Source organism: Mytilus californianus, unplaced genomic scaffold (assembly GCF_021869535.1).
Source record: "Mytilus californianus isolate M0D057914Y unplaced genomic scaffold, xbMytCali1.0.p SCAF_7, whole genome shotgun sequence".
NCBI lineage: Eukaryota > Metazoa > Mollusca > Bivalvia > Mytilida > Mytilidae > Mytilus > Mytilus californianus.
Window position 1 is genome coordinate 16,068,568 of NW_026262723.1, and position 27,621 is coordinate 16,096,188.

Below are 27,621 nucleotides of genomic sequence, written 5' to 3' on the forward strand. Positions count from 1 at the left end.
GCTATAACATTATCAAGTCTGTTTCTTTTTAATCTTCTTGTGTTTGCACAGTCACCATTTTTTTAAACGGAGGTTATGGCATATATAAGCTGGTTACACGAAAAGAAAACAATGTTGAATGTTGAAGACCTATTGGTAGCATTCGGCTGCTTTCTGCTCTATGGTCGGGTTGTTGTTTCTTTGACACATTCCCCATTTCCATTCTCAATTACATTTTAATGTTGATCAGATTAAACCTTTAAGAATATTTTGTTTTTAAATTTGAGTTTAACAATACTTGTATATGTTAACATGTGCCCTAGTTCAATGTACTACGTTTTCATGCAATCCTTATTGTTACCATTTCTATTGACCTTTTTGCATGTATATATGGTGATGCTCATTTCAATAAAGGTACTTCTTCTCAAATGGAAGTTGTTGGATTTAGAACTGTTGTGGTGGATCATCGGTATATATTTCCTAAAATAGAATTGTTTTATGCTTTGCCAAAATGAAAATTTTTCAATGCTTTTAACAAAAATATAATAAAAAGAATGGGTCACAGTGATATTTTTCAATCTACAAGTCGTGCAAAATTGCTCAAATTTGTATAGGATTTTTCATGAAAAAACACATTTTTGTGAATAAAAATAAATATATGAGATTGAATTTTGAAATAAAAATATGAGAAGATAGGTTTTATGGTATGCTTTAAGAAAATAAAAATAAAAAATGATGTCACCGAACTTGTTTTCTTGCTACAAGTATACAATTGTAATTTCACTATCATTCCAGTATAAAATGTTTACTATAAGAGTTATCTACCCTTAAATGGCCAAGTTTCAAAAATTGATTCTAAACACATAAATATTTGGTTTTGTTTAAACAATGTTGATAATGCAATAAACCAATTATGTTTCTTTATACATATAATCAGTGTGACACATAAATTGTAAATCTGTCTCAAAATTTGAAGGTTTAGGCAAAGAACTAGACCGATTGTGTACTGCTATTGTACAATGCAAGAAGGCGGTATACAGTGAATCTACCGTAATGCAACATTTTTGGCGGACATTCAAACAGTTGAACTCTTCCCTCGTATGTTTTTTTTTTTTTCTTGAAAAAAAAATGGCAAGTTATACAGTCATTTAACGTTCGGGTAGACACTATTAATAGACTTTTGATAAAGATTGGCTTTGTTGATTTAAACAAATATATATATATATATATATATATATATATATATATATATATATATATAATGATAACAAAGTTCAATGTTTCATATATCAATGAGGCAGCAAATCTAGTAATGCCAAAAAGGAATTAAAACTGATACAGACACGGTTAAAGTCCAAACACTCAATAACAACAGTCAATAATAAAAAGAACAAAGAAAAAGACAAAAAAGTCCACACAACACTAAAAAAATAAAGGTCCTAAGTCAGGAGCCTGTTGTTCAGTGGTTGTCGTTTGTTGTTGTGGTTCATATCTGTTTCTCGTTTCTCGTTTTTTTTTTTTTTTTTTTTTTTTTTTTATAGATTATACCTTAGTTTTCCTGTTTGAATTGTGTTACACTAGTCATTTTGGGGCGCTTTATAGCTTGCTGCTCGGTGTGAGCCAAGACTCCGTGTTGAAGGCCGTACTTTGTCCTATAATTTTTTACTTGTTACACATTGTGACTTGGATGGAGATTTGTCTCAACTGCACTCATTCCACAGCATTTTATTTATAAAGATTCACACGGCCCAGATCAAAAACCGGTGTTGAACAGGTGCTCTGAAACGATCCACAGCCTCTTCCCCACGTATGACAATCATGGTGCTGCTAATTTTAAGTGAAAATAAGCTGGTAACTCTTGAAAAAGAGAACAGTATTGTGACTACGACAATTGTGACATATCCGAGAAATCAAATATTCCGTAACCGTCATATTTTGGGAAGGTATGCTTTCAACTTATCAACAGCTTCAACATTGTTCAATGTGATAGGAAACACTCTATAAATGTAATAATACATCTAGCACCAGAACATATTAGCGTAATGTAAAGTACACGTAATTGGGCAGATTTAGATACACAACTAATCTGTGAACTGCATCTGTATACGAAAAAAAGACACGAATCACATATTCCTCTAGAGATTCAACCAATTAAATAATTGTGAAAAGGACTATCAATTTATAGAATGAAATAGAAATTAAACGACGTAAAATATGTTTTGTTCTACTGAAATTTCGAATGTTGAAAATCCGTTTTCAGAATTTTGTTTTATATTGACATGTCATTGCTTGAAAACAAATCCGTTTAAGTGATTAAAAAGCAGGTAGCATTTGAATTCTTTTGTTTCTCTTCATAAAGTCAATAGACCTCAATTTGCCTTAATATTTTAGTCTTCAAAAGTCCAACATAAACATACGTTATATTTTTTTATGTTTTTACATATAAGTAGGAAGATGATGTATGAGTGCTAACGAGACAACTCTCTATCCAAGTCAAAATGTATAAATGGTAAACAAGAATAAAGTAAAATAATAAAAATACCAAACTCCGAGGAATATTAAAAATGGAAAGTCCATCAAATGGCCAAAAAAAAACAGCTCAAACACATCAAACGAATGGATAACAACTTTCATATTCCTGACTTGGTACAGGCATTTTATGATGTAGAAAATGGTGAATTGAACCTGGTTTTATGGCTAGCCAAATCGTCCGCTTATATGGCAATATCAAAAATACCGCAAAAATGACAACGTTACGTGACAGGAATACAGTACAAATATACGCAAGAACACTCAGGACAGAGAAACACGTAAATAAATAAAATGATAGTACACTACAACATGTAAACCACAGCATAACAATGGACACGAATCCACGACAGCACACCAGGACATCACATACGAATTATAAACTGTGCGTCACACGAATATATCAACAGCACAAAAAGTGACGTATTTTTGAGACGTTTATATTATCACAGGTAAATTTCTAAAAATAGAAGCGATTTGTTTTATTGTAGACACGTACAAGAATATAAGATTAAGTTTGTAATGATGTATAGGTCAAAGTACGGCCTTCAATACAGAGCCTTGACTCACACCGAACAGCAAGTTATAAAGGGCCCCAACATGTTTAGTGTTAAACAATTCAAACAGGAAAACCAACGGTCTAATCTATATAAAAAGGAGAAACGAGAAACACTTATAAACCACACCAACAAACGACAACCACTGAACAACAGACTTAGGACAGGTGCATACCAATGCAACGTGTTTATACGTTTTAACAGGCGCCAACCTGCATCCTAACCTGATACAGTAGTGTAACATTACAACATAAATAGACAATGGAAGTGGCTTAACTAGTTTAAAAACAAATTTGAACAAAAACAACTAAACATACACTGAACGAATAAGTTTGACCTATGACATAATATAAATACAATTTAAATTAATAAAACGATGCGAGAACATGGTCAAAGAGACAACTCTAACCTGGGATAAATGTTGTTAAATAGAATAACGTACACAAGTAATTTAAAATATAATAATTTTGTTGTTAGGAGTACGGAAACATGTTTTACAAAATTGTTTTTTTCACAGCACGAGGACAGAAGTGAAAATTTATCGTCATACTAAATACTTCAAAGTTTGTACATATTTGAAATAGTGAAATGAGAAATAACACAAAATACGTAAACATTGAATTACAGAAAAGCTAACAAATTGTGTCAACAGGTCAAATATACATCACATACATCACTTATCCTTGATTTTTTTAGAAATCAAAACGAAAACAGTTCCTTCCGGAGCACCTGAGACCACTCACAGTTTTTGGTGGGGTTCGTGTTGCTGATGTACCCCTATTTGTGACATGTTTACCTATTGTGTTTGTTTTGTTCACACATCGTTGTCAATATAATAGAATTTGATGCGACTGTCATACAAGTGAAAGGTTAAGCTAGCTTTAAAACCAGGTTAAATCAAACATTTCCTACATAAGAAAATGCCTGTACCAAGTCAGGAGTATGACAGTTGTTATCCATTCGTTTGATCTGTTTGAGCTTTTGATTTTGTCTTTGGTTTAGAACTTTCCTTTTTTAATTTTCCTCGGCGTTTAGTATTATTGTGATATTACTTTTTCTTCCCTATTTTTTGTCTGATCTTTAAAACTGAAATAAAAGATAATGGATAAACAAGTCATCAATTTATATTGACTGAATTTTGAAAAAGGTGTAACTAAAAAGTAAAAATGTGTTACTAATCAACATTTTCTACATGAGGAAATGCATGTACCAAGTCAGGAATATTACAGTTGTTTTCCAGTCGTTTGATGGTTTCAGTTTTTTGTCTTGCCATTTGCCAAAGGACTTTCCGTTTTCAACTTTCCTTGGATATCAGTTTTTTGCTTTTTTACTTTTTTATTCTGTCGCTTGTTGTTTACATTCTATAATTTCATTGATTAATTCTACATATGTTCTATATATACGTTTATTAAATATTCAGATGCATGCGTATTGGGTCATGATTTCGTAATTAATAATATGATATGGAAAAAAAAAGTTGTTTTGAATGAACGGATGAATGAATGCTTTATTTGCAAAAAAGCATGTACATGCTATGGTAAATGAAGATATATACAGCACATAACAAACAAACAAAAGACAGCAGAGAACAATAGCAACAGAGTATACAATAATATTATGACAATATATAGGATCTTATTTTCTAAGCTGCCTTTACATAATTGCATATTTTTACTGTCAGAGATTTACAAAGAGTTCTAAAAAATCTTGTATAGTAAATATTAGGTAAACATGCTATTCGCAAAGAACTATATGCTTAAAATGATAACACAAATTGATATTCGTTCTCTAAAACATTCATATTGCAACATAAACAAATCATATTTTCTCTTTGTATATTACAACCATCTTCAACAGTTGATTTAAGTGTGTTGATACAGAATTTAGTTAACATTGATACTCTACAATGAAACTCTAAGTATTTTCTAATACATAAATTTAGTTTATACCGTCTTATATGTTTTGTACCATAGTAGTATCTCATCTGTTTACCTGTAGAATTTGAAGAAATTGGGCCCGATTAAAACACAACATTAACTACTCTAATGTTCTCTCTGTTTGAACTGTAAATAGAGTAGGCAGATATCATCGAAGAAAATATTTGAAAATTTAACGATTTCTTACTGAATACAATAATTCCTTCCAATCCAAAGGAACGTACTTTAAATAAATCAAATATAAAAAGCAATAAATGTCCTTTTCTAGCTTTAGATTTTTCATTTTTACACGGAAACAACTCTACACAAATGTTTTTGACAAAAGGGATGAATTTTCGTTCCCTATTTGAATTTTCTTTTTTTTAAGGTTAAGTTCCCGCTAAGCCAGTGTATGTCGTGACGTTTGAGTTACAATAACAGTTATATATGTGTAGGACTCTAAAGTGCGATGGTACTCTAAAGTGCGATGGTCACGCTAAAGTGCGATGGTACTCTAAAGTGCGATGGTACTCTAAAGTGCGATGGTACTCTAAAGTGCGATGGTACTCTAAAGTGCGATGGTCACGCTAAAGTGTGATGGTACTCTAAAGTGCGATGGTACTCTAAAATGCGATGGTCACGCTAAAGTGCGATGGTACTCTAAAGTGCGATGGTACTCTAAAGTGCGATGGTACTCTAAAGTGCGATGGTCACGCTAAAGTGTGATGGTCTACGCTAAAGTGCGATGGTACTCTAAAGTGCGATGGTACTCTAAAATGCGATGGTCACGCTAAAGTGCGATGGTACTCTAAAGTGCGATGGTCACGCTAAAGTGCGATGGTACTCTAAAGTGCGATGGTACTCTAAAGTGCGATGGTCACGCTAAAGTGTGATGGTACTCTAAAGTGCGATGGTACTCTAAAGTGCGATGGTACTCTAAAGTGCGATGGTACTCTAAAGTGCGATGGTACTCTAAAGTGCGATGGTCACGCTAAAGTGTGATGGTACTCTAAAGTGCAATGGTACTCTAAAGTGCGATGGTACTCTAAAGTGCGATGGTACTCTAAAGTGCAATGGTACTCTAAAGTGTGATGGTCACGCTAAAGTGCAATGGTACTCTAAAGTGCGATGGTACTCTTAAGTGCAATGGTCACACTAAAGTTTGATGGTACTCTAAAGTGCGATGGTACTCTAAAGTGCGATGGTACTCTAAAGTGCGATGGTCACGCTAAAGTGCGATGGTACTCTAAAGTGCGATGGTACTCTAAAGTGCGATGGTACTCTAAAGTGCGATGGTACTCTAAAGTGCGATGGTACTCTAAAGTGCGATGGTACTTTAAAGTGCGATGGTACTCTAAAGTGCGATGGTACTCTAAAGTGCGATGGTCACGCTAAAGTACGATGGTACTCTAAAGTGCGATGGTACTCTAAAGTGCGATGGTACTCTAAAGTGCGATGGTACTTTAAAGTGCGATGGTACTTTAAAGTGCGATGGTACTCTAAAGTGCAATGGTACTCTAAAGTGCGATGGTACTCTAAAGTGCGATGGTACTCTAAAGTGCGATGGTACTATAAAGTCCGATGGTCACGCTAAAGTGCGATGGTCTACGCTAAAGTGCGATGGTACTCTAAAGTGCGATGGTACTCTAAAGTGCGATGGTACTCTAAAGTGCGATGGTCACGCTAAAGTTCGATGGTCTACGCTAAAGTGCGATGGTGTCAGATGCTAAAGTGTGATGGTTGTTTGTTTTTTTGAGTGCAAACAGATGACACGCTAAAGTGCGATGGTATGACACGCTAAAGTGCGATGGTATATGACACGCTAAAGTGCGATGGTATAACACGCTAAAGAGCGATGGTCTGGCATGCTAAAATGCGATGGTATTTGACACGCAAAAGTGCGATGGTATAACACGCTAAAGTGCGATGGTATGGCATAATACAGTGCGATGGTATATGACACGCTAAAGTGCGTTGGTTTAACACACCATTAATCCGATGGTGAAACTGGAATTGGATTAATGCAATGGTTTTTGTTTTTTAAGTGTTTATAATATTTTTTCTTGTATTGTGTTATTTATGAATCATACCGTCTTTTGAATTGTTTTACACTAGTATTGTGTTGTCTTATATAGCCTGATTCAATGCTCCACGTTGAAGGTAATAATATAATTAGGTGCATACAGCAACGAAATTTGGTCTTAAGTGTGTAGTTGTTTCGTTGACAAGTACACCACATATTTTTTTGCTTTTTGTTTTGTATATAAATCAGACCGTTTCAATTGTCGTTTATTACCCTTTGGTCGTTATAGATTACTATCTGCGGGGTTAGGCATACGGTAACCTATAGGTAATTAGAATTAATGACATTTAGCCTTGGATAGAGATTGTCTCATTGGCAATCATATTATGATACTAATCGCTGGTCGTTTCGTTACTGTCTTGATGACCAGTATTCGTCTCTTTCACAGACTTGTCTCATTGGCAATCATATTATGATTATACACCTCTAGTTGTTAAGTTACTGTCTTGTTGGCGAATATGAATCTCTTTAACAAACATACTTTTACCTTTACTTTTACAAATTGTGACTTGGATGGAGAGTTGTCTCATTGGCACTCATACCACATCTTCTAATATCTATATAATAAAACCTGTTGTAAAACACATTTTATAAAATGATTTAATTACAAAGTAAAAAGTAGACTTTATTTGACGCATCTAGTTGACATGGAATTCATAAAATAATTGTCTAAATCAAATTTGGACGAAATAGATATTTTGAAACTTGATGAATTTTGCCATTTTCAAGCTCTTGTATGGTATATACCTTCCCCTTACTGTCGTCATTTTCAATGTTTATAACAAGTCCATTCTTCCAATACCCTGAAAGAAAAAAGGTGTGTTCCCGCTGATAGAGCTGTATTTGGTTTAAAGTTTATAATTTCATTAACTGCAGGAAGAAATGTTTGCATTTCTGTAATTTTGGATATTTTTTGGGGAACAACTCCTCCGGATACATACTATTGTCCCATTCTTCATTATTCTGAAAAGCGTAAAATGTTACAATAAAATATAACATTAAATCAAAACATGAAAATAACAAATGTAACAAATTGAAACAATCATTAAAAAAATTGTTCAAGTGATTATGAACTAAACAAAGTCCTTAATTAAAATTAAAAAAAAATTCGCTATTAATGCAAATATTATTTTTTTTTTGCTTAAAAATTTCATAATACTTTAATTTAGCCTTCAATAGTACGTAACCAACAAATAATAGATTACACTCTGTTCGTTCACCTTGATTATTATTTATATTTTGTCACAATAAATAAGTTGCTTATTTCAGACATATAAATTTCGGTTTCCAAGTGACGGCGTTTAAATCCTTGCATACCAGAATCAGTATGTTGTATGAATCTCCTTGCATACAGGTCCTTATAATATGGGCTAACTTCTGACTGAAAGCAAAGAAGAAATGGTTTAGAAATATTCTATCATTTTTAAGCGTTCATAACATTTTGTACACAAACCAGGCCGTTGGTGTTTTCTTTTGGTTTGTCTTACATTTGTTTTTACGAGACATTTTATAGCTGACAATGCTGTATAGGTTTTGCTCTTTTCTAAAGGCCGTACGATGACCAATAGTTGTAAACTTCTATATCATTTGGTCTTTAGTGGTGAGTTGTCTCATTGGATATCAAACTACATCTTCTTATTTTTGTATTCTAACTTTTTAAAACAAAATTAATTATTAAGTAAGTATAGCTGCTTACTTACAACGCTTAGTACGCATGAATAAATAGTTATTTACATGTGTATAATGTTTGAATAATTACTCGTTATACCTTAACACACATCATGCAGTAAAATAGAAATACATTTCGTTTAGAAATGCAATTGAAATTGATAGTGTTTAGGCTATATTTTTTAGAGCTACTTTTTTAAAAGTTATAAAATTTACGTACTTGATGTAAACTTGTATTGCGCATCATTTGTGAATTTGTGATATCTTGCAGTGGCTGAGACATTTAGAGCTGCTGTTGTGACGGTATCATTTCATTCGATCTGTTAGAAGTCTGTACGGTATTTTTTACCTAAAACGACAAAAATATTTGCATTTTTAGATAGGGTATTAATTTTAAAAGTATAATAGAATTAACAAAATTTTGTGACCAATTGAACTTTTTTTCAGAATTAAAAATTCAAATGTAATCCAAATACCCAATCTAAACGTTTAATAGTGATCAAAACATCTTAGCAATACTTACCTCGACATTTTCTACGCCATTTTCGGGCTGCATATAATGCACATTGCTAGTTATAGTTTCATTTCTCGTTATTACCTGAAATGTAAAGAAAACAAATAATCATTCTCAAACAAGTACTATGTACACAAATTCAAAGTACTTTATCTTCCATTGCATTTTTTTTAACCTTGTTACAATTAAATTACAATTATATGAAATGACTTAATGTAAAAACAATTAAAATAAACAGTTATGTATCATACCGATTCACTTTCATTGATCATGTTGGTAATTCTTGTGTTCCACAACGACTCAACAAATTCCTGATAATCATTTCCTGCATCCATACTGGCAATTTCTTGAGCTTTTTTATGCACACTTTCACTGTTAATCTATAAATATGCAATTAAAATGTTTTATAAATCAAGTATTATAACAAAAAGGAATTTTAACCTATTTTAAACATACAAATTTACGTTATGCAATGTATAATATGTAGAACAAGGTGTTCGCACTCACCTCAGAATTTGTACTTGATGCACCAATTGTTGCAGAATCAGTGGTTATTGTATTATCTATCATCTCTGACTGCTGGTCTACATTGATTTTATTACAAAGACATTTTTCATGTGAAATCTTTATAATACACTGGTACAATATAAGCTAACAACTAATAGATATATATAAAAATAATATTGTAATTTCATTACATTTTTTTATTTACGACTTGTGTGCAATTGACATCCACATTAGTGAAATATTTTGTTTTACAAGTTCCATTATTTTTAATTTATTTTATATAAACAAGCAACTACTTTAATACCTGATTAACAACCCCGGGTTCATTAATTTTCACTGATTTTAAGTTTTCATTTAACATGTTTAATGTCAGGTTATTGTTGTCGTCATCATCTTCCTCTACATCCACGTGATCCATCTCTAGAAATTCTTTTTCCTCTTTAGTTAAACTACACTTTGCAACCAAAACATAAACAGTACAATACATAAATTAATTTAAATGTAAATAAACAAAAGGTTGCGTGTGATTGTCCAGTATATGTATGTTATATTTGTCACTGTACGTTCAACATGCAAAAATAATTTTTCACTGTGTTAATTTGAAGAAATTACAAAAAGTAATAAAACTATTTACTTATATTTTATAATAAACACAACCTATAAACTTAGTGTAACGTTGTATACTTAAATGTAACCGTTGGATTCGTGTATAAAATTGTGTTTATAAGATGATCTTCTAAACTATACTTTTCAGTGTGGGGTTTTATCATGATCAAACATCGTATTGTAACCTTTTTATTTGTTTTTATATATGTGATTTGTATTTTAATTGAATATTGTCCTATTGGCAATCATACCTCATTTTCTTATTTATAATTAAAAAAGTTTATATAATGTACCTGTTCTTCTAATGCCATTGAAAAGTTTGGGGTCTTGAACAAACTTTGATAGGGTGTCATTGGTCTAGTAGATTTGTTCACTCTGTTGTTCTATTTGTAATAAACCTCTCCAAGTAAACTTGGCCAATCTCTTGTGTCAACAAATTGGGCTCTAAAGTATGCAACAACTGTTCTAATAAATCTTTCCACACGTCCTGAAATTATGGTCTAAAAAAGTGTTATAACATTGTTTTGAATTCTATATTTAATGAATATAGCATTTTGAAGATAGTAGTTTAGTGTAGTAATGTATAGGTATATCGTTTGTCTACATTAAAGGTAAAAAAAATATATAAATATTCATAAAAAAGTTTTTAAAAAAGCCTGTTAAAGATGTAAACCTGGATATAATGTAAAAGCAATATATATTTCTATTGCTTTTTCTATTGTAATGCATAGGTGATACTAAATTATTATTTAATATTATAGTACAATTAAGTTTTTTTAACTAACCTTGTGATTGGGGATGGTACGGACGACTATTATTTTTTCTTGTTTTAAACTCATCAATCACTGCACAAAGATCTGCATTGTTAAATTCTTTCCCGTTATCCGTCTGGAGAATCCGAGGTGGACCAAATATATAGATAAATTTTAGGAGCAATTCGGAAAATTCTTTTGCCGTCTTCTGCTAGAGATGTCCACCAAAGGCAACGCGGCTGTAGCAGTCAACAATATTACATATGTAATTATATCCTTTACATGGAGGCATCTTCTTTAAATCCATTTGCCACCTACTATTGGAATAGGTAGCTGGTATTGGTTTTCTAGTTATCTGTGTCTTTGGTAAATCACCCGCTGCAAGGAATTGCGAACATTTTACATGTTGCTTAAACAGTAATCTAGTATTTTCACGAACTACGAGAAAATATGATTTTCTTAATGTTTCATAAATAGCGTCACTTTTGCGGTGATCAATTTTATGATTTTTGTTAATTTCCACTATCATTTCTTCTTTAGATACGACTCTTCTATGATTGTCTCCTACCTTTGTACTTCTGTGGTACAATGAACAAGTATGGTCATCATACAGAAAGTTGGCCAAATACTTTCTAACACTTGTATCTCCAATTTGTAAATTTAGCTCTTCCTTTATTGTTTTAGCACCCCAGCTATTTTCATCAAATTTCTTTTTGCATATCAAATTTACCTCTTCCAATACCGACCAAAAATGTTCCGGATAAGGATCATTAATTTCTCTTTTCTTTCTTTTTTTGTTTAGTATAAACCCTTCATCTGGACATATATTCTAGTTTAACGGAACGTCCATTTTTTGTTTGTACAAACGGCTTATAACGTCATAATGATAGTATCGTTGCAAACGTCCATACTTTCGCGAACAAACGCACTTTCGCGGTAAAAACGCACTTTAGCGTATTGAGCCATTGGACTTTAGCGTGTTCCACTTAAAAGCACAGACCATCGTACTTTAGCGTATCAAACCATCGCACTTTATCGTAGACCATCGCACTTTCGCGTGACCATCGCGTTTTAGCGTCCCCATTACACTTTAGAGTCCTACATATGTATTGCTTGTGAATTATTAAGTCTAGATTTTGTTACCAAAATTTACTTTAAATTTTACTAAATTATTTCATTGATACAATCATTGAGCTTTTAAGTTTTGCTGTACCTTTTGTGGTTCAATTGCATCAAACTGGAACGCACACCCTTTCTTACAGTGATTTTATTTACTTAGCCCGTAAATTAAGATACGATCAGGGGAACCTTTAAATAAACTTATTCTAAAAAATCACCAATACAACACCGTCATTAGATGTTTTAATATTGTTTTTTGTTTGTTTTAGTAATTTCGAATACTCTCTGATAATTGTTTTCATGGTGTACTGTTACGTCACTATCACCGGTAAGGGGTAGGGTTATGCGTCTGCAGAGACATGTTTCATCATGTCAAATTATGTATGTGCATGTCCCAAGTCAGACGCCTGCAATACAGTGGTTGTCGTTTGTTGCTTTATATCATATTCATAATTCGTTTATTGTTTTGTATTTTATATTTTACGTTTGTCATTTCTGTTTTTTTATAGCTTATTTTGCGGTATGGGTTTTGCTCATTGTTAGATGCAGTATGGTGACCTACAGATGTTAACATTGACGTCATTTGGTCTCAGTTTGAGATTTATATCAATTACAAACATGTAATATCGTTTTACTTGAATTGATAGTTAAGTGAAACAAGACACGAAATTATATACAAATAGCATGCTTAAAAGAGACACCAACACTTTATGTTGATAAAATTGTCAAAGTAGCCCGCCGTGTATTTTGTTTGTCATGGATACAATAGAAGACAATAACTTTATATTCGTAAGACTGTTTATGCAGCGAAATATACAGAATATGAGTTTAAAAAACACTGCTGACCTTATCCTTTCAATTTTAGCAAAATTGTTATATTGGTAGTCCACGTCAACACTCAGAGAAAACTTCTCGACAGTTGTTAGAATTATGTGTTGTCATTTTAGCGGTATTTTTAAAATTGCCATATAAGCGGGAGGTTTGGCTAGCCGTAAAACCAGGTTCATTCCACCATTTTTTCTTAAAATATCCTGTACCAAGTCAGGATTTGGCAGTTGTTATTAAATAGTCCGTTTCTATATATGTTGAGGTTTGTTTTTGTAGCAGTTCAGTTTTTCTTTTGTTCCTTTGTTTTCCTCTTATAGTTAATGTGTTTCCCTCGGTTTTGGTGTCTGACCCGGATTTGTTTCAGTAAAAATCAATTTGTGACTATTGAACAACAGTATAATACTTATATTGCCTTGATTTTTCTCTAGACAATTGTTTTAAAATCATTAAACATTCATGCCCATTCCCACTGCTGAATGTTGATTAGTGTGGATTCATTTTTTATTGTGAACTACACTTTTTCGTTAAGTTCTTTGGTACACTTTTTGAATATCACAAATTACATATCTAAAGGCGTTTATGCAGACTGTTGCAATTAATTTTCTTCAGTGCGGCGTTGACCAACATAAATGAAGTTCGAAAACCTAAACAATTTTTGAAGAACTGGTGTAATCGAAAAGAATAGAAATTGTTTTATAATAAAAAAAAAAAAAAGGACTCAGAGTCGTGTAAGTGGCAGATACACTCCAAAATAACAAAAGATGTTCTGTATTACAATGGCAAATATCAGTAACATAATAATCTGTTTTCACATGCCATTATCGAGGTACTGCGATACTAATTGGGGTAAAAGAGGTGTGTAGATATGTAATCAAACTTGTTTCAATGTTGTATCATTTTTTAAATGATGAAAAAAGTTCTTCCTTGCTTGTCATTGATGAGTTAACTATACTTTTAGAGAACAGGATTTTGAGTCACCGAAGGTTATTGATAGAACTATTGATGACAAACTATTTTCTTTTGAATCAGGAACAGAAAAAGTTAAATAAAAAAAATTCATAACTATTTAAGAATATAAAAATGTATGTATATAAAGAACATAAATGGAAATTTAAAGAAATGTGGTGCCATAATATTTCACTTCTTGAATTTATTTGCACTTAATTGTCGTGTCGTTAAATAAATTATAACCATTTACAATTCACAATATGAGTTTGGTTTAAGTCTTTGTTATAGATAGTTAACAAAATAATGAACTTGCAATTCTAAAAAGCGACAAGTGTTACTAAATGATTATTCAAACTCATAAGTCTAAAAAGAATGATCAAAAGACAAACAAAGTATCCAAAAGAATATATAAAACTAAAGCAACACGACCCCACCAAAAACTGTGGGTGATCGCAGGTGCTCTGTAAGAGAAGCGGATTATTATCCACATGTGGCATCCGTCGCGTTGCTTATATATGTATTTGAAATATATCTGTCGTCATCTATGAAACAGATATTCCGTACAAGTCAACCAACTCGTGATGGCGTCCTTAAAATGATCCAAGCGATGATTTCAACTTCAAATCTTGGAACTCATGGTTTAATAACTTTCTTTTAAGCAATTGTGTATGTGTGTGTGTGCTGGTGTCGGTTTCTTGAATCATATTATTTACTTTCATTGCCACCTCATTCTTCATGATTTTTTTACAAGACAGTGTTATCACAGTCAAGCTGTATTATCTGAATCTTGTTTGAGTCATCCATTAACAAAGTGTTTTACTTATAAGATAAAGTTTCGAGGGAATACATGTACCTGAATACTGCACTCTACTTCGCACATATATTATAGAAGCTTAGCTGTACTGGTAAAAAACTGCATGCTAAGGAAAAAAGTAAAAAAAAGAAGTAAACAGGCAAAGTTGTAATTTTATTTTTCTGCACCCGTTGTTTTGCTCGTTTTTCAAAGTTGTAAACCATATCCGGATTTCGACAATTAATGTCTCTTCAGTGATGCTAGGAATTGAAACGGTATTTGGAAGGCCATATAATTTACCTCAATTTAGAATAGACTCTGGAATTTTGAAGAGTCGAAATAGGATGTACGGATCCAAAATTAGCTTGGAATGAAACAACGTGTAGATTGCCTATAAGTTCATGTTAAACAATAATTGTTTACATCGAATCGAGATGGATATGTTGTCCAAAAGAAAATACACCTCTAAATTCTGGAAAAATATCCTTATTTGTTTTCATTTGTATCCTAAAAAATCATAAATATAATTGCAGTTGAGTTGTCTTCTTTTCCCCTGTTATCACTACATAAAAATCCCGACATACTTCATGAATGGTAAAAGGTCTCCTCCCAATTGCTGCACGATGCAGTTGATATTTTGACCGTGAATACTACATCGTGATGATAATTTTGTGGTTGTTTTAGTTTACGTCATTGAACTTTGTTGAAGCTTACCTATTCATACTAAATGTTATCTAAGTTTCACTCTCGGTATCCTTTGAACAATGTAACATTGGTCTAATGTTTTGTGTCACGAGAGAAAACAACATTTATTAGAAACGTATGGTTGTTATGTACAGGACGTCATAATTAACTACTTTAAATTTAAATACACAGTAGTACCAGAACATACAGTATAATACATATCTAAGGGGGTGATAGAGCAGATTGTTGGTGCCTAAGTTTACAATGTTTCCCCGTGGTAAAAATCTGTTCTATCACCCCCAGCTTTGTGTTATTGATATAGATAGTTTCCTATATAAGATATATACAATTATATTTCACAGGGCAATGGAATATTCTGATTTCCTCGTTTTGTTGTTTGTAACTGCAATAACAGGTAAAGTATACTTGTTTCAATGCACATTAAATCTGTATTAACGGAGTTTTGCTTTTTTACAATTTATGTATATCAAACATTTGACTCATGTACCAAATCATATGTAGTACGATAATCCTCGCAGTTGTTGAAAGCTAGTTCAGAGCCAATAGCAACTACTTAATATATCATATGCGCTAATACTAACGTATCAACCAGTACACATTCCACGATTTAGTGAACATACGTCATAAACCATCTGTTAACTTCATAACCTGCCATTCACTTCTAAATATAATGTTTACTAGTATGACACTTGTGTGTTATCTCTCTTTAAGGATTGTTCAAAGTCATTTGGAAATATTGTTAAAGGGGAGGCGAAAGATACACAAGGTATATTCAAACCGATAAATCAAAAAGCATACATTGGATGTTAATACAAAAAGAAAGCAACAGTAAACACTCCTCAACATACAAAACTAAGGACACACTCTATATAAACCACGATTTATCTGAAGTGATTAAACTGTAACTATGAGTATTCTCAGATCTGTGTTGTGAGGGATGTATAAAAAACCTGCCACGTCCAGTCTGCGTCCAGTCTGTGTTCTTGTAAGATGTTTTTTGAGCTTTTATTCAACTGATTTTTAGAGTGTGTTCTTATGTTGTACTGTTGCACCACTGTCCCAGGTTAGGGAAAGCTTAACGCATTCAAACAATTTTAACCCGACCACATTCTGTATGTGCCTGTCCAAAATAAATGCAACAGAAGTATACCGCTGTTTAATAGCCATAACTTGATTAAGCGAAAACAAATTCAGGTCACAAACGAAACCAAGAGAAACACACCAACTATAACAGGAAAACAACGGAATAACAGAAACACTGAAATGATACAAAAACAAACGCCAATATACATAGACACGGACTATCTGATTACAACTGCCATATTCCTGACTTGGTACAGGACATTTTAAGAAAATGGTGGGTTGAACCTGGTTTTAAAGTCAGGAGCCTACAGTTCAGTGGTTGGCGTTGGTTCATGTCTGTTATGTTTGTTCTCGTAAATTGTCAAGAGACAATTGACATTCCTGTCGAAACCAACTGTACTCCCGGTCTTGCCTTTTTGTGCAAGTGTTTATTTGTGGCAGACAACTGCTTTCAAGAGATTCTTAGAAACAGCTGAAACTTGTTGTCAATACTTGTAATTTGATTTTTTCGTAAATTAAAGGCAAAATACAAGTGCAAAAATAATAATAATAATGTACTGTTGTATTGCGAAATCACAATGCATACAGTTCATTTAATATGTGAACTGTCGTGTTTTGCATTGGGAGCAACAGAGTCCATTATCAGAAGCCTCTCCACATCCTGAACATTGGAAATCACCTTGCTTTTCTGCTGGACAGTTGTTTGGACGGTTACATCCGATAGCTGAAATAAAGTGGTTTTATTTTAAAGAAACTGTTAAAGGTGTACCGGTATAGCTGTCAATTTCATATTCACCGATTTAATTCAAAATCTCATATTTGATTTATAACATTCTATTACCTATATCCAAATAATAAAAAGTCTAAAATAAACAATTTACGATGCACGGACTCGATAATATGTATCAGCATTTCGTGTGTATTTTAGTCTAGACGCCTTCTAATTAACCATCGAGGTGACCTCCGAAGACTGCCGATGGTCATATAACCGGATATAATTATAAACATAGATAAAAATAGATAGCAAACTCGTGCAATAGGATTTTTTAAAATCTGTTTGATTCTATATAAACTGTGGGTTTAAAAAATATGTTAATAATCGTTTTTACCTTTATAACAATGAGTTTTTGTAGATCGTCTCAGTCAACCAAATGGTTTACCCTTGTTTCACTTCCAATGATGACATACTTTTCTTTTAAAAAACTACTTTAAATTTAAATCTAATAGACGGTAGTAACAGAACATACAGTATAATACATATCTAAGAGGGTGATAGAGCAGATTGTTGGTGCCCAAGTTGACAATGTTTCCCCGGGCTATAAATCTGTTCTATCACCCCCAGCTGTGTGTTATTGATATAGATAGTTTCCTATATAAGATATATACAATTATATTTTACAGGGCAATGGAATGATCTGATTTCCTCGTTTTGTTGTTTGTAACTGCAATAACAGGTAAAGTATACTTGTTTCAATGCACATTAAACCTGTATTAATGGATGCTTTTTTTACAATTTATGTATATCAAACATTTGACTCATGTACCAAATCATATGTAGCACGATAATCCTCGCAGTTGTTGAAAGCTAGTTCAGAGCCAATAGCAACTACTTAATATATCATATGCGCTAATACTAACGTATCAACCAGTACACATCCCACGATTTAGTAAACATACGTCATAAACCGTCTGTTAACTTCATAACCTGCCATTCACTTCCAAATATAATGTTTACTAGTATGACACTTGTGTATCTCCCTCCAAGGATTGTTCGAAGTCATTTGGATATATTGTTAAAGGGGAGGCGAAAGATAAACAAGGTATATTCAAACCGATAAATCAAAAAGCATACATTGGATATTAATACAAAAAGAAAGCAACAGTAAACACTCCTCAACATACAAAACTAAGAACACACTCTATATAAACCACGATTTATCTGAAGTGATTAAACTGTAACTATGAGTATTCTCAGATCTGTGTTATGAAGGATGTATAAAAAACCTGCCACGTCCAGTCTGTGTTCTTGTTAGATATTTTTTGAGCTTTTATTCAACTGATTTTTAGGGTGTGTTCTTATGTTGTACTGTTGCACCACTGTCCCAGGTTAGGGAAACCTTAACGCATTCAAACAATTTTAACCCGACCACATTCTGTATGTGCCTGTCCAAAATAAATGCAACAGAAGTATACCGCTGTTTAATAGCCATAACTCGATTAAGCGAAAACAAATTCGGGTCACAAACCAAACCGATGGAAACACACCAACCATAACAGGAAAACAACGGAATAACAGAAACACTGGAATGATACAAAAACAAACGCCAATATACATAGACACGGACTATCTGATTACAACTGCCATATTCCTGACTTGGTACAGGACATTTTAAGAAAATGGTGGGTTGAACCTGGTTTTAAAGTCAGGAGCCTGCAGTTCAGTGGTTGGCGTTGGTTCATTTCTGTTATGTTTGTTCTCGTAAATTGTCAAGAGACAATTGACATTCCTATCAAAACCAACTGTACTCCCGGACTTGCCTTTTTGTGCAAGTGTTTATTTGTGGCAGACAACTGCTTTCAAGAGATTCTTAGAAACAGCTGAAACTTGTTGTCAATACTTGTAATTTGATTTTTTCGTAAATTAAAGGCAAAATACAAGTGCAAAAATAATAATAATAATGTACTGTTGTATTGCGAAATCACAATGCATACAGTTCATTTAATATGTGAACTGTCGTGTTTTGCATTGGGAGCAACAGAGTCCATTATCAGAAGCCTCTCCACATCCTGTATATTGGAAATCACCTTGCTTTTCTGCTGGACAGTTGTTTGGACGGTTACATCCGATGGCTGAAATAAAGTGGTTTTATTTTAAAGAAACTGTTAAAGGTGTACCGGTATAGCTGTCAATTTCATATTCACCGATTTAATTCAAAATCTCATATTTGATTTATAACATTCTATTACCTATATCCAAATAATAAAAAGTCTAAAATAAACAATTTACGATGCACGGAATCGATAATATGCATCAGCATTTCGTGTGTATTTAAGTCTAGACGCCTTCTAATAAACCATCGAGGTGACCTCCGAAGACTGCCGACGGTCATATAACCGGATATAATTATAAACATAGATAAAAATAGATAGCAAACTCGTGCAATCAGATTTTTCTAAATCTGTTTGATTTTATATAAACTGTAGGTATAAAAAATATGTTAATAATCGTTTTTACCTTTATAACAATGAATTTTTGTAGATCGTCTCAGTCAACCAAATGGTTTACTCTTGTTTCACTTCCAATGATGACATACTTTTCTTTTTAAAAACTGAACACGTCTATTTCATGCGTAACCCATCTCTATCTAAGGGGTTCAATGAAATCAACATGCATACGGATTTAATAGAGTCAAATTTTTCACTTGCAAGTGAATAATACATTACCGATGTTTCTTTGCTTTTATTACAAAACTGAACCAAACTGGCTGATAAAAGCGAAGAATCATATCACTATTTCATTTCCATTAATGATTGGACAAAACAAATCATATTTTTTTTTCTATATCTCGTAGTGAATGGTCCTCTGACGTTGTTTTTATGTAATCATTTGCAGGAAAAAAAATGTATCACAATTGGGCTTGCCTTCTGGAAGTATACCGGGTAAGTTTGAAATTCGTATTGAACAAGTTTGTATTTAAGGTGTTTGGTCTTCGTATAGTATTTGTATTTTTACTTTTCACCTTTAAATTGAGGTCAAAGTTCGATGTGTTTTTCTAGGTTTTGAGCTTTCCTATAATTTAATACTGATACATGATAATGCAATAAGGTATTGTGCATTAGATTTGAAATATGAACTTGAAAAAAGATCAACCGGAAGTGACCTTTCGTACATGGAAGTAGGTTTCTTTACCACCTTTTTTGTGTAGCAGTTATGTTTAGAATCGAGTATAGTAACCTATCATTTGAAATTGGAAGGAACATTGCAAAAACCAAAAGATTCAAGTTATCTCCCTTGTTTCAAGTTTATGAACAAAATATATTTCGGAATCATATAGCAACGTCTCGGTTATTTGTATGTAACCAATGATATCTCTTATTTCAAAGTGAAATGCATCGAAACCACATAATTTTATAATCAGTGAAAGGTATGCTATCAATTAACACCGGAAGTTCCCTGTTTCAATCGGGGATGATCATCTCCCTTATTTCAAAGAAGAAAATAAACAACATACTTCTTGGAAACCCTGCAAGATAATTTATCCTCTGACACATTTCTATTATACGGAGGCTATTTGTTTGTTATAATACACTTGATTTTTTTATAGTGCTCAGGAAGTTGAATTTAAAATGTCAAAATGGCCATATGCATTACTTTTCATTTATCGGCCAAAAGCAAACAACAAATGTTTGAGCAATTGTGACTACCATCAATGAAATGTATTTGTGGTGCATTTTTTTAAAAAGATGTATACGAAAGCGTGTGCCTTGTACAAGCCAGTTTATTTTTTGGACTGTGTTTGGACAACACGGTAAATCAATACAAAGTCAAGCATGCCTATACACTCTTAGTGTTTAAATAAATGTATCTTCTACCAAATATTCAATAATAAAAATAAGAATAAATATAATTCTTACAAAGCTTGTGTCTTGTACAAGTATATGTATAAGTTAAATGTGCGTATATCAAGATGTTGTATAAAGTTGTGAATTAAAAACCTAATTGAAGCATAAACAGCTAGGCATATCTTTTGGTATCGGAAATATAATGATGTCTTAGATCAAAAATTAAAATAGCACGTCGACATCTTCCTATCCTATCCTGTAGACGATCATTGCAAGTTGGTTGGAAAACTGTCAAGCTGCATCGTAAGACTTGTGGATACATATTTTACTTTGAAAGGGACAACAAGCATATGTGCTTGTATACATGTATGTACTAAAGGTTAGAAATATAAATACCTGTATAAATAGTGCTGTATACATGGTATATACATGTATGTACCATAGGTGAACAACATAAATATACGTGAACCTTTTTACAATATAAATAGTTCAATGAATTCGTGTTATGTATAATTTTTTTTAGAGATGTACCGTTGATTATTTAACTACCAAAGATACCTACGTGTAACAAGAAGTGCGATAACCCTTTTCCTATCGTAACACTATAAAGATCTATGCCCTTGGTCATGATATTTTACTCATGATCAGTAATCGGAGTGCTCAAAACACCAAATCCAGCATTTTGATTGGTTCAACTCGGAGTCTGAGTATGATAATCGTGCTCGAAATGTCTATGACCGGAAGGCCTGAATTGCAATTACATATAAAGTGATTCATTTAATTTTTGATATAATGTTATTTCCTATTTTTAATTTTGCTTTTAAAAGAAGAGGCTTAAACAAAAGCATCGCAAAAGACTTTTACTTACCACTGCATTTCACTGAAAGAATAAATTGGAAAAAATAAGCACTGTAAAAAGCTTTTATTACTCATACCATACGTATATGGTACGAAACATGTTAACCGTTATTGTAAATTATGTTTCAGTGCTTGAATGAACAAAAGTAGTTCGTTTCAAAATAGACAAAATGTGAACTGATAGGTAAATAGTTCGCAGGAAGACATGTCATCTAACTCACCTTAAATAATTTACTTCTAAACTAGCTAGATTGCACCACTATCCAAATTTCTAATACTTAGCCTAAAGACATTAAATATCAAATAAGAAGATGTGGAATTATTGCCACGGAGGCAATTATCAAATGAGTCCAAATATTGCGGGTTTAAGCAACTATAGGATTCAGTATGGTATTTTGGTAACGAGCAAAACTCAGTACAGTAAAGTAATCTATAAAACGCCCCGACTTTCAAAATGTGATCGAAATCTAACTTATAACGTCTCTGATTTGACCCGGCTACAAATTTAACCGACAATCTAATGAAGGCTTGCAATGAGACAATAGCCTTTCCATAGAAGTACAATTATTTTTTTTTATTTTTTTCAATTCCATTCGATACTCTATTATTAAGGCATAACGTTGTATTATTATGACTAATTATTTGATACGCAAACCAACTTACGTTTCATGGTGTCATATTCTGAAGAAGAAAAAATAATATACATAAACATGATAACACCGAAGTGGTGACTAACTACAGACAAAAACGGATACATAAAACAACATAAACCAGCACATAAAAATTCACTGCCGAGTTAGCCAAAGAGATCAACGCACAAAGTGACGTCACATTTGAATTTCTAAACATTTTCCCCAAAATAGGATAGGATTAGGATAGAATTCAAGATTAGGTTTGTAATACTCATATAACATTTATTAATAACAATGAAAATTACAATACTTATTAATATAAAATTGTGGTAGTAATTGGATATATAATTGTATTATCTAGCTATGTTGGTGTTTCTTCTAAATCAAACTGCAAACCAAATATATCGTATAAATTTAGTTGACCCAAACTAAAATGTAATAAATGAACTTGAACAATATTTGCTCGTTTTTTTCCTTCAAAATATATTAAAACTAAATTAGTTATTTGTGTAAAGAAGCTTGTTAAAACTAGACAGTTAATGTCATTGCTTTAATTATTATGGTGCTATGCGTACCATAGACAACATAAAAAAACAAACACATTTACTTTTTTTTTTGCAGCAAGGGAATGTGACAACGACCAAGTGAAATGTGATGATGGCAAACAATGCATTTATAAATCTGCAATATGTAACAAAGACACGCATTGCAATGACAAATCTGATGAAGATGAAAATATGTGTAAAGGTGAGATATTGTGAGTCAGATTTCTGTTTTTGAAAATTTGGAATTTGGATGGTAATCTGTATGGTGTTTTGTTGAAAAAAAATCATTCCACGTTTGGCATGTTGATATGTCATGTTCATATTCACACAGTAGGAGGAGAATCATTAATTCCTTCAACATAATTTATTATTTAACATGAATAAAACGAGTCTTTGGTTATCAGTCTACGAAACTGCATCCCAACGACACAAATAACCTTCTGAAGATATATGGCTATCCTAGCCATTTTACCATTTTAGCGATATATTTTTTTTCACATTGTCATTAAGCGGGTGGATTGGCTAGCAATTAAAAAAGGTTCAACCCACCATGTTGTCTTAAAATATCATGTATGCGTTTGAATGTCTCTCTGGTATCTTTCGCCCCTCTTCTGTACTAAGTCAGGAATATGGCAGTTGCTATCAAATAGTGCGTTTATACATGTAATATGTATTTTGGTGTTTGTTTTTGTTGTACTTTAGTGTTCTTGTTGTTCCTTTGTTTTCCTCTTATAGTTGATGTGTTTCCTTCGGTTTGTTACCCGCATTTGTTTTCTGTCAATCGATTGTTGACTTTTGAACACCGGTATACTACCATTAATGCTACTACTACATGTATGTCTCCTGTAAGAATGATTCAGATGACAACCCCCAATGTGCAAAAGTAAATAATGATAGATTTTAACCTGTTCTTTTCTGAATTGTCCCCGGTATCATCCCGAGACTCCCATATTGGCAGAAAGTGCTACTTAAGGGATCATATAGGTTGAGAGATGATACCAGGGCCCATATGTAAAACACGTCTTATAATGTTTGAACCACATATTTTACAAATGCTTAAACAAGTAGAATGAAATTAAGTATTCCCTCTGGCAAGATAAAGCCCTCCAGTTTACTAACTGTATTATGGCGGATTTCTCAAGCTGCCTAAATTTGTAGTCATTGAATGTTATTATGTCAATATGAGATTATCTATTTGTAGTAGTGTTTTCAATTTCACTTAAACATTGTGCTGTCATTTAATAGATATTCCCTGTCCATCATTGCAGATCCGAAACCTTATGACGTCATACAATAGCATAATAACTGCCAATGAGTAAAAGAGCACAATATCTGTATCTGACGTCATTACAGGGCACAATAACTGCAGATGTGCCCTATCTAATTATCTGTTGCACTGAAATAGACTAAGTTTATCCTGGATAAGAACTACTTTTGTTAAATATTTTCAAAGATTTCAAATACGTATTGTACAACATTAAACCATGTATTGATTACTAAGGCCTGGTTCATATTGAGCTAAACTCGATGTGGTGCAGTTGTACTCTACACTTAAACTTAACTCAATTACGTTCCCATTGACAAAATTCAATGTTTACATGTAGTTTAAATCAAGTTTTGACTACACACAGTCGATAGTTAATGTAGACCTTGTGTGGGTTAAATGTTCATAAAATTAGAACGTGGATTTATTGTGAATATTGCAGAAAGCTATATATACTGAATACATATGATTAAATAACACTATGAAGTAGGTTATTTTCCTATTAATCTGATAAAAACTCAAAAATTGCTCTTTTAAAATATGATGAAATTTAATATCCTTAGTAGACCATTTGATTTTAAGTTGGAGGGGGATTAATTACTTAGCCGGAAAATCATTTTCACTTTTTTGTAAACTACATTTTGAAGGACAATTTAATATTTTTCACCATGTCGTAGACAATGTTATTTTTACTATTAGTACAACACTATTCGTTCCCAATATTACCCTGTGTGTGACTGAATAGAAATATAGCCACTGATATCTTCTCCCAATCGGTCGTACAATCTTTGCCAAAGTAGGGCGTCTGTTTTGGTTATACGGGATGTACAAGTACCCAACTACGACTATTTTCATCTTGGAGTGCCTATATTTAATGACCTACCTATTGTATCTATTGTGGATTTGTTCTCGCTCTGAGCATGCATGACATATTTGCCACAATGAAATCATTTTCAAAATCCTTTTTTTCGGCTATTGTAGCGTTGTTTGAGCAAACGTGATCGTGACATCTTCAGAACTCTTAAAGTTCTTCAAATCAATAGAACGATTTTCTTAAGAAGCGGGTTATTCATCTTAGTGGGACAAACCATTTAATTGAAAAAAATAATTGATAAAGAAAACAGCAATTTGTTTTTAAAAAACATACAGAAAATTTTTTAAACTCCATGTTGAATCACAAACGAACAAATTTAATGTAAAACCAGTGTTCATTACATGAAACTAATTGTAAACAGGTTTACAGTACGTAGCATTTAGTGTGAACAAGGCCTAAGTGTTCATGTTTGCATAATAGATATTGAGACTGTTGTTTTACTTGGGTTTTTTACATTTTAATGTTATTTAGAGAGATACTTTGAAGGTCAGTTGAATTATCAGGCTATTTTGATAAGTAGTTTTATTGTCATAAATATATACGTCAATTACAGCTAGAGAGTGTAAAACTGGCGAGACAAAGTGTGCAGACAATTATCAGTGTATAGAAATAGATAATATTTGTGATGGGTATACGAACTGTAATGATGAGTCTGATGAAGATCCAGAAGCATGTAAAGGTACTTTTAATATTTTACTTACTGCTTATGTACTGATACATTTTATACAAATCATCATCAAATTGATTAAATGGTCTATCTTGTTGTTTTCCTCCCGTTTATCATTTGAGTAATAAACATAATGAAATGTTTCCAATTTGATTCATTGTAAACAACTCTATTCCTGAAATCTTAATATTTATTTATAATCTCTGATTAAACTATAGGGATTTAAGGGAGATTGCAACGCACCACCTTTAAAACGTTGAACATATGATCATAAAAAGTATATTGCAATAGAGAAAAACTTACTGACTTGGTAAGAAATACGTTAGAAAATATTTACCAATCACATGTAAAGTGAACCGAATGATGAATTAAAACCTTTTCATAAGTTAAAAAAAAAACGAAACAAAAAAACAAGGAACTACAAGGCAAATTAAAAACAGACGTCTTTGAAGAAATAACACAATCAAAAGCTCAAACACATCAAACGAATGGAAAGCAACTGTCATATTTAAGTTATTTATGTCCTTAAAAAAAGTTCAAATAAATGTTTCAGACAAATAATTTTAAACATTCGACAAGACAGAGGTATTATAAATCTGATGGAATGTTCTGGTTATTGTTTTCTAGTATACCAATGTCCAGATGACGGAGTTAAATGTGCGGATGGAAAAGAATGTATACATCTATACCGTATATGCGATGGCCGTGATGATTGTCGTGATGGTAGTGATGAAAATAAGGAAAAATGCAAAGGTGAGCACCTATAATAACAGAGGAAGAATAATTAAAAGAAGTATATTCACCAAAATAGTTCTCCACTTTCATCCGAAACAACTACCCACATGTTCATGGTTGTGTTCCGGTTTGTCAATGTAGGTCCCATTTTCGCAAGTATTCGTAAGAAATAATGTGACAGACATATGTTCGTATGTACCAATGACTATCCCTCTGCATACAGTGTAATATATCTCACTATAAAAGACATGTTTCAATGAAAGATGAATTATAAGTATAGTCTTCTTTTAAAAAATTAAGCATGTTAAAGAATAAATGTCTGAGATACAAAGAGGTATCTTGTGTTCACGTTAAGCATGGTAGATATTTCGACGTTTGTTTTCACTTCGTTTTTGTATAAATTTTATGTAGAGAGGTAAATAAAGGCAACAGTAGTATACTGCTGTTCGAAAGTCATAACTCGATTGAGAGAAAACAAATCCGGGCTACAAACAAAAACTGAGGGAAACACATCAAATATAAGAGGAAAACATCGAAACAACAAAAACCCTAAAGTGCAACAAAATCCAAACGACAATGCAACACACACAGAATCGAACTTTACGATAACAATTGCCATTTTCCTGACTTGGCACTGGACATTTTAAGAAAAAATGGTAGGTTGAACCTGGTTTTGTGGCCAGCCAAACCTCCCGATTTTATGGTAATGTAAAATATAACACTAAAATGACAACATTACATGCCAGTACTACAATACATATAAATGGAAGAACATTCTAAATGGAGGTTGGTTGAATTATCAGGCTATTTTGATTAGGTGTTTAAATGTGACTAATATATACATGTATGTCAATTTCAGTTAGAGAGTGTGCACCTTACCAGACAAAGTGTGCAGA

The 27,621-nt window shown here is 32.5% G+C and overlaps 1 protein-coding gene across 4 annotated transcripts in view; it reads left to right on the forward strand.

Moving 5' to 3' along the window:
• Window positions 1-27,621, forward strand: part of LOC127708934 (low-density lipoprotein receptor-related protein 2-like) — a 327,071-nt gene that overhangs the window by 41,635 nt on the left and 257,815 nt on the right. The window lies entirely within an intron of this gene.